This window comes from Engraulis encrasicolus, unplaced genomic scaffold, assembly GCF_034702125.1.
Source record: "Engraulis encrasicolus isolate BLACKSEA-1 unplaced genomic scaffold, IST_EnEncr_1.0 scaffold_933_np1212, whole genome shotgun sequence".
In the NCBI taxonomy this organism is placed as follows: domain Eukaryota; kingdom Metazoa; phylum Chordata; class Actinopteri; order Clupeiformes; family Engraulidae; genus Engraulis; species Engraulis encrasicolus.
In genome coordinates, this window is record NW_026946284.1 from 2,585 (window position 1) to 10,449 (window position 7,865).

The 7,865-nt window shown below is 48.3% G+C and overlaps 1 long non-coding RNA gene across 1 annotated transcript; it reads left to right on the forward strand.

The window, feature by feature from the left end:
• The first annotated feature begins 463 nt into the window (after positions 1–463).
• On the forward strand, positions 464–1,260 carry LOC134445020 (uncharacterized). Its single transcript, XR_010034158.1, has 3 exons — positions 464–668; positions 760–958; positions 1,043–1,260. It is a non-coding gene; the product is annotated as an uncharacterized LOC134445020 (long non-coding RNA).
• The last annotated feature ends 6,605 nt before the right edge of the window (positions 1,261–7,865 follow it).

Sequence of the window (7,865 nt, forward strand, 5' to 3'; positions counted from 1 at the left end):
AGGCTCAACAGAGATATATAATTGTGTGTCATCGGCATAGCTATGAAAATCAACATTGTGCTCTCTGATGATGGAGCCCAGGGGCAACATATAGAGAGAGAAGAGGAGAGGGCCCAAGCAACTACCCTGAGCAACTCCAAAAGGCACATCATACTTGTTGGAGACGCATTCTCCAATGGTGACAAAAACTGGAATATATGTTTTGAACCACTCTAAGACGTGACCGGACAGTCCTACCCAAGATTGAAGGTGGTCAATTAGTGTGTTATGGTCTATCGTATTAAAGGCTGCACTGAGGTCGAGGAGGATAAGTGCTGAAACTTTGTTAGCAGCAGTACTGAGCCTAAGATCACTTATTATTTTGGTTACTTATTAATTTGTCCAAGATATCATTCCCAGCCAGGTGTTGATCAAGCTGTTTAAACACAACTTTTTCTAGTACCTTGTGTGACAGATTGGTCTACACCCCTCAATCTGACTGATTTTGGTCCTTTGTCTGTGATTGGCTGGCCCATTACTGGCAGGACTTTTATGTTGATAAATGTAGTTTTTGGACGTGACGTGGGTCTCTCTTTCCGCCCCGCTGTTGTTTTGCCGGCAGAGGACGCCGGCTGGCGTGTGAGCTGCTGCTAGCCGTGATCATTATCCGGTAGATTTGGTACCTTCAGGTAGGCATTTAACATTCATACTTTGTGATGTGTCCGATTGCCGTATTGTCTGAATTGCGGACCTGATTGTGTGACTGCATTCCACTTCTAGCCATTCTTGCGTGGAACTGCACTCTGCTGTGAACTGGCGTTCACTTCGCGCTGCCTATACTGCACCGGTGTGTACCTCCTTGGTTGGTGTGTTGCCCCATCATCTGTGCCCTGTGGCAGGCCTGATTCGTGGTGCTTACGCCGGCTTTGGATTGGCCACAGTGGTTGGCCCCTGGGTACCTGACTGCAGTCAGTGGATGGTAAGCTGGCCAATGCTACGTTGATGTTGTTGCTCCGATGGTAACGATGACCTTAGTCACTAAATCTACCCTCACTTTCCTCAGTGTGTGGTCCAAATTGCGATTGTTCCGAACCACGGATCCATGATCGGGTTAGCGGTGCCTCTCTGACGCCGTGGGATTGCTGGCTGCACTCCTCGGAGGTTGCTGTTTTGTTGCCGTCACACTCTGCGCCGGTTCCGACTGGCTCCACCTGCTCGTCCTGCTTTTGTTTGGTTTAATTATTTTTATTTTCTGGCCCATTTCTTGGGACGCCAGCCTCCTCGCTGCGCACTGCGCAGGTCTGGTTACCTGTGTGTGTTGTGAGTGCGTGTGTGTCTGTGCGTGGTTATCTTCCTCTAGGCACGGCACCAGGAGGCAAGTGTACACCCCCTTCAGTCAACCTACGGCGGTGTAGTTCTCCCCTCTCTCTTGCTACACGAAAGTTAAGTTGCATCTAGTCATCACTGTGTATGCAAATTGTGTAATACATTAGCACGTGTCATTCTCGCTATTGAGTGTCTCTCTCTTCTCTCCTCCCTGGATAGGTATGGAGTTGCCATAGCGCGCCGGTCTTCGGGTGGTGGATTCCCTCACTTTTCCATTGCTGTGTGCACTTGGGTGACTATTACTATTTTGCTGCGTGTAGTAGTAGTAGTAGATGTGTGTTTTCTTTTTATTTTGTGTGAGTACTTTATTGTGTGTGTTTATTTTGTGTGACCTTTTCCCTAGTCTTTAACTATCCCTTTTCAACCGTGCTGCTATTGGTTAGCCTAAGCCTAGCTCCCCCCCCTTTAAGAGTGACACCATTGCCCTGTCTCCCCCGTACTGGGGCGTTTCGTATGATTGAGTGTAGCCTCCCTCCTCTCTCGCACAGGTGCCGTGCGTGTGTATGTGTAGTGTGTGTGTGGCCAGTGGCCATATTGCTCCACATAACGACCCGCCTGTGGGTGTCTAATGGGGAATTTGTGCAATATTGTCTTTAATACAATTCATCCATATTGTATTTTGTAATGTATTAGTATTTGTCCCTTTGCATCACCACTGCATAATTACACATTTGTATTCACCTGATGACTGACCAGTTGACTATTGTATTTGTAATGTAAAGAGAATAAAACACTTGACTCCTGCCTGAGAGTGCTCCGAACCTGTGTCCTGGTTTACTAATTTGGGGGGTAATTTCACTCCTAGGTTGTCTTCCCCCACCCTAGGTGGCGTAGTCGTGCAAGAGCTGAGCTGAATTTAATTAACTGTAAACGTGCCACTGTTACACTTGCTTATAAAGGGGATGTTTGATATAGTTGTTTAAAGAATTCTGATCTAAATTAGTCTTTTTCAGGAGTGGCTTTACCATGGCTGTTTTGAATGAGCTTGGAATAATAGCCGTAAGAATGGAGGTGTTAACAATTTGCAGTAAAGGTGCTGCTAAGCAACCAAGTATGTTTTTTTTAGCAGATATGTGGGGATAGCGTCAAGGCTGCAGGTAGACTGCTTACTTTCCCTGACTATTTTACAGAGTCACAGCCCGATATCGCTGAACTAAAGGACCAGTCTGATAGCTCAGCACTGATACTGTATGAGGCTTCGGGAGGGAGGTTTACTAACTACTACTCCATGCCACACTCTGCTAGTTAGCCTCCGTTACATTCAGTAGATAATACAAAGGAGATGCGGCAAAGCACTGGGAGTTACTTCCACTATAGTTTTAAACTCTATAGATAAACTCTAAAGATATGAGCAATATATGAGCAATATACAGTATATCGTTTCTGAGCTCCGGAGGAATCGAGAATCCCGCCCACTTTGTCGGGAAGCAATCAACTTTGAGCAGCTCCAGCAGCCCTGGATAGAGGCGTGTTCAAGAGAAATAAGTCAAACTCCGCCCACCACCATCTACAGCTACCACCATCTACAGTGCTAAGGGAACTCCATTTATTCTCAACCGTAAGTCTCCAAAGGTCTCCTAACTGAAGGTCTCCTAAAGGGACATTTACCTGATGTCACATGGATCCAGGAAAAGAATGGGCTTGATGTATCTTACTCTGATACTCATGAACGGCCATCCTTGTAGGCCTACTTTGCTCTTAAAGGATTTATCCGGAGTTGGAACAAGATTGCCTCATTTTTGTGTGTTTGGGATAAAATACACTCATTCATTCGAAGTGAACCCCCCCCCACCCTCTCCTCTCTCTCGCTCTCTCTCCTTCTGCCCGCATGATTGACAACCTAGACCAAGCTGCGGTCTCACGTGCAGGATGACTCGAGTTGGTGGGATTACAGTTGAAGTATGGCTCCAAAGAGTAGCTTAGGCTATTTCAAAACGTGTTTTTATTTTCCCAAAAATAAACATTCTTGGGGGCACCGATGAACAATTAAACAAACCCGCTGCATTTTTAGGATGCAATAAGTGGCGCATGCTCCAGTTTGACAGCTGATGATGCCGGTTGGAAGAAAATATAGGCTACAATTCACTTCGAGATTCCGAAGTTGAGCAACCGCCAAAGCTCTCGGTCCAAAGTTGAACAGAACAGTAGGCTTGTTCGTGCACATCTCTCTGTGCCTTGCGATGCACTGACACATCACTAAATGTTCAGGTCGACTATCATAGCGAGCGAAACAGCTGGAGGGGCGTTGGGGTTATGGCACAAGGTCTTTTCACACAAGAGCACCAAAAATAATATTTTGCCTAGGTTAACACATAATTCGGTATGCCTACACCCTTCACATCACCATACCACAATACCACCCAATAACTTGTCCACATCAAATGTGTTAAGTCCGTGCTTATTACAGAGCTATGATTATTTCCAGAGCACGTAACCACAGCTGATGATGCGACGCACTCCGAAATCTACTTTTGTAGTGATCCACAACGGAGCGTCCCCTTAGGAACACCAGGATACGCACCGTGACCTGCACAACCAACAGCTGAATTCAACATCATGCCTCCCAAGCTCAGCGAGGTCAGGCAAGTTGTGGAGAAGGCAAGGTCCTCCTCCGCACCAGGCCCCAAAGGAGTCCCCTACAAGCTCTACAAGAACTGCCCCAAGGTACTGGAGCTGCTATGGTACCTAATGAGAACCATTTGGAAAAAACAACTCATTCCATCTGAGTGGCAAAGAGCGGTAGCAGTGTTCATCCCAAAGGAAGCAAACTCCACAGAGATTGGCCAATTCCGTAACATCGCCCTCCTCAACGTAGAAGGAAAGATCTTCTTCTCAGTGCTAGCCAGAAGGATGACCAACTACCTGCTCCAAAACAACTACATCGACACCAACTGCCAGAAGGCAGGAGTGCCAGGTTTCCCAGGATGTGTTGAGCACTCCACAATGATCTGGGATCAGATCCAGAGAGCTAAGCGGGACAAGACAGATCTGCACGTCATCTGGCTTGACCTGGCGAACGCATATGGATCAGTCCCACACCAGCTGATCACGTACGCCTTGGAGTTCTTCCACATGCCCACTTGCATTAGGAACATGATAGCACGCTATTTTAACAACCTGCAGATGGGCTTCTCTACCCAAGACTTCACCACGGGGTAGCAGCGGCTTGAAGTCGCAATAGCGATAGGGTGTGCCATTGTGTGCCATTTCTCCGATACTCTTTGTCGCAGCATTTGAGATCATTCTCATCGGTGCTAGGCAAATGGCAGGAGGAATCAGACTGCCAACTGGCCAGAGGCTTCCCCCGCTAAGGAGCTACATGGACAACGTCACCACCCTTCTTCAGACAGCGCCATGTACATCAAGGCTTCTGAAGAGGATTGATGAGCTGATGTCATGGGCAAGAATGAAGATCAAGCCCTCCAAGTCCCGTAGCCTGTCACTCAGGAGAGGAGTCAGGAACGACAGCACCACCTTTGTCATCAGAGGAGAAAAGATCACACTACTCGCAGAGCAACCCATCAAAAGCCTGGGGAGGCAGTACACTGCTGAGCTTTCCGATAAGCAGACGGGGGAAAGCTGTCATGAAGCAGCTCTCAGATGGCCTGGCGAGGATCGACCAAAGCCAACTCCCGGGGAAGTACAAGGTCTGGTGGTACCAATTCACTCTCTACCAGAGAGTAATGTGGCTCCTGAAAATGAGCGAGATCCCCTCATCGACCGTGAGTAAGATGGATGGGAAAGCCAACTCATTCATCCGAAAGTGGTTGGGGCTGCCACGGTGCCTCTCTGACACTGGCCTGTTCGGGAGAAACATGCTCCAGCTACCATTGAAATCTCTGCAGCTGGGGTACAGGCAAGAAAAGACCAGGTTGGTGCTCGAGCTTCGGGAGTCCACAGACGAGTCAGTGAGGAAAGCCAATGCCAGGGTCCTAACTGGCCGCAAGTGGAATGCCCAGACATAGGTCGACCAAGCTGTCAGTCGGCTGCAACACAAGGAAATCATGGGAAGAGTCCAGGTAGGAAGAGCAGGCCTAGGATGGGGAGATGCACCACGCTTCTGGTCCAAGGCCCACCGCAAGGAAAGGAAGGAGATGGTGGTGGCGGAGGTGACAAGGATGGAGGAAGACCGCTACAAGATCAAGGCCGTGTCTCAGGGTCGGCAAGGAAGCTGGACAACCTGGGAGGAAATCTCAAACAGAAACATCAGTTGGTCAGATGTACTGTATGGAACATCCCACAGGCAAGACTCAGCTTCCTTGTCCGCTCAACGTATGACACGCTTCCCTGTCCTCGGAACCTCAGCCAGTGGTTCGGAAAGGAGGAATGTTGTGCACTCTGCAGTGCTCCCAGCGCAAGCCTCCAGCACATCCTGTCAGGCTGCAAAATCGCGCTCTCTCAGGGTCGCTACAGATGGCGCCATGACCAGGTCCTGAGAAAGCTAGCCGAGGTGCTGGAGGAGTGCAGACAGGGTAGCAGAATACCATTGCCTGCAGAGGACTCTACCATCTTTATTGCGGAAGGAGGAATTGGAAGCATCAGGCAAAAAGAAACAACAAGGCCCTTCACTCCCGGCCAGGAGTGGAGCATGAAGGTTGACTTGGATAGAAAGCTTCACTTTCCCACAGAGATCACCACCACATCTCTCCGGCCAGACATAGTGGCTTGGTCTGCAAAGGCAAGAGCGGTAGCTCTAATAGAGCTCACTGTACCATCGGAGGAAGGGATTGAGGCAGCCTTTGAACGGAAAAAGGTCAAGTACACCGAACTGGCTGCGGAGTGCCGGGAGGCGGGCTGGAAGACTTCCATATATCCAGTCGAAGTTGGATGCCGAGGCTTTATGGGGCTGTCGACCATACGCCTTCTGAAGGATGTGGGAGTCACTGGAGGAAGGCTAAAGAAGGCAACAAAGGAGCTGGCAGAGGAGGCAGAAAAAGGTAGCTTTTGGCTCTGGCTGCGGAGGAAGGACAGGAGCTGGGGGAATAACAACTAACCCCCAGAAAACAGCCGCAGGGATAACATCTATCAGCTGCAGGGGGTGACAGGGAGATGTCCCTGTCACTGCCCCGCCACCGGAGACGTTTCGGGATTAAAGGGGCGAAACGTTGTTGACACGGTGGTTCCCGACTGATGACCCTGCAGCTGACCCATGGGCACCGGAGGAGGTGCGACAGGCAGCAATGCCCAGCAGGATGTAACACCTTCCTGTACAAATCCTTGTCTCAAAAAGTTGGCTTGACCGTAACGGTAAATATTGTCACGATACTTGCTTCACAAAACACATTCTGCAGACCTTTCAAGAATACATGAAGGGCTTGGGACAGTTCAGTTTGTGTGTGGAGACCCTCAACATATTACGAGGTGCATGTGACGTTGTTTTGAGCTGTGCAAGACTTTAAAATGTTGTGGTTTTAATATGTGGGTCACATATGATGCCCCCATTCAATCATATTGCATAGCTGATATGGCTAACGAGACTAATGTGATATTATCAAACTTTCTCAAAATGCATCATTTTGCCTTGATTTTGCTCTAGAGTGACTGTATTTCATCCCAAACATGCAAAAATGAGGCAAACTTGTTATAACTCCGGATAAATCCTTTAAATGTGCGTTACGCCCCTTTATGGGGGAAATCAAACCGAATGTCTCATTAACTTACATGCTACATCGGCTAGCCTAAATGAACACAGTCCATGCTTCAGCCACGGCTGTTTGGCTATATTATTTGAACAACACGTTTTCGGCATGTTGCACGTGAACAACGCTAGTCTACAGGTCCTTATCTTTTGTTTATTCTTCTCCAAACACCACCAATTGACTTGCATTGGCTTTCCCCCACAAATGGGCGTAACGCACGGTCTTTGCTACAAACGCAATGCAATGCGATTTCGCGATCCTACAATACCCATGAAGCACCTGTGTCACGTGTCACCTGTGTCTCACGCGCGAGAGGAATCTGATAGAGCAGAGTCATACAGAGAACAGTTACGCGATTGGAGGACCAGGAATTAAATTGCAGCCCCGCCTTTCAACGAGATAAGGTCGTGCCTAAAGCGGCTGTCTTCCCATAGACTCAACATAGAACCACCACATTAACAGCCAAAAATAAGGACTAACGAACTATACTGCGGGGTAATCACCACAAATATGTAAACTATCAACTGTCTCGGTAATGATAATCACAACAGTTTTACCACCTGTGATGTTTATCTTAAGTTATTACTACGAACAGCAAGTCTTGTCATTTTCCCTGCATTGCATCGTATTGCATTTGCTGTGTGCTACGCCCACTACTAGGCACTAACATTCGCAACGCTGAGCAGTACTGAGAAGCTAATGTAAATATGGAGATTATTGGATGACCCAGAACTGATATTGTTGCTGTCACTGTTTGCGGTTATCTCAGTAAAGTTGACTTAAGAGGTCATCCCCCCATGCCATGTGGTGGCTGAAAACCCTGGGTCGGGTGTCACTGACCCTAAAGCTGGGCTTACACTG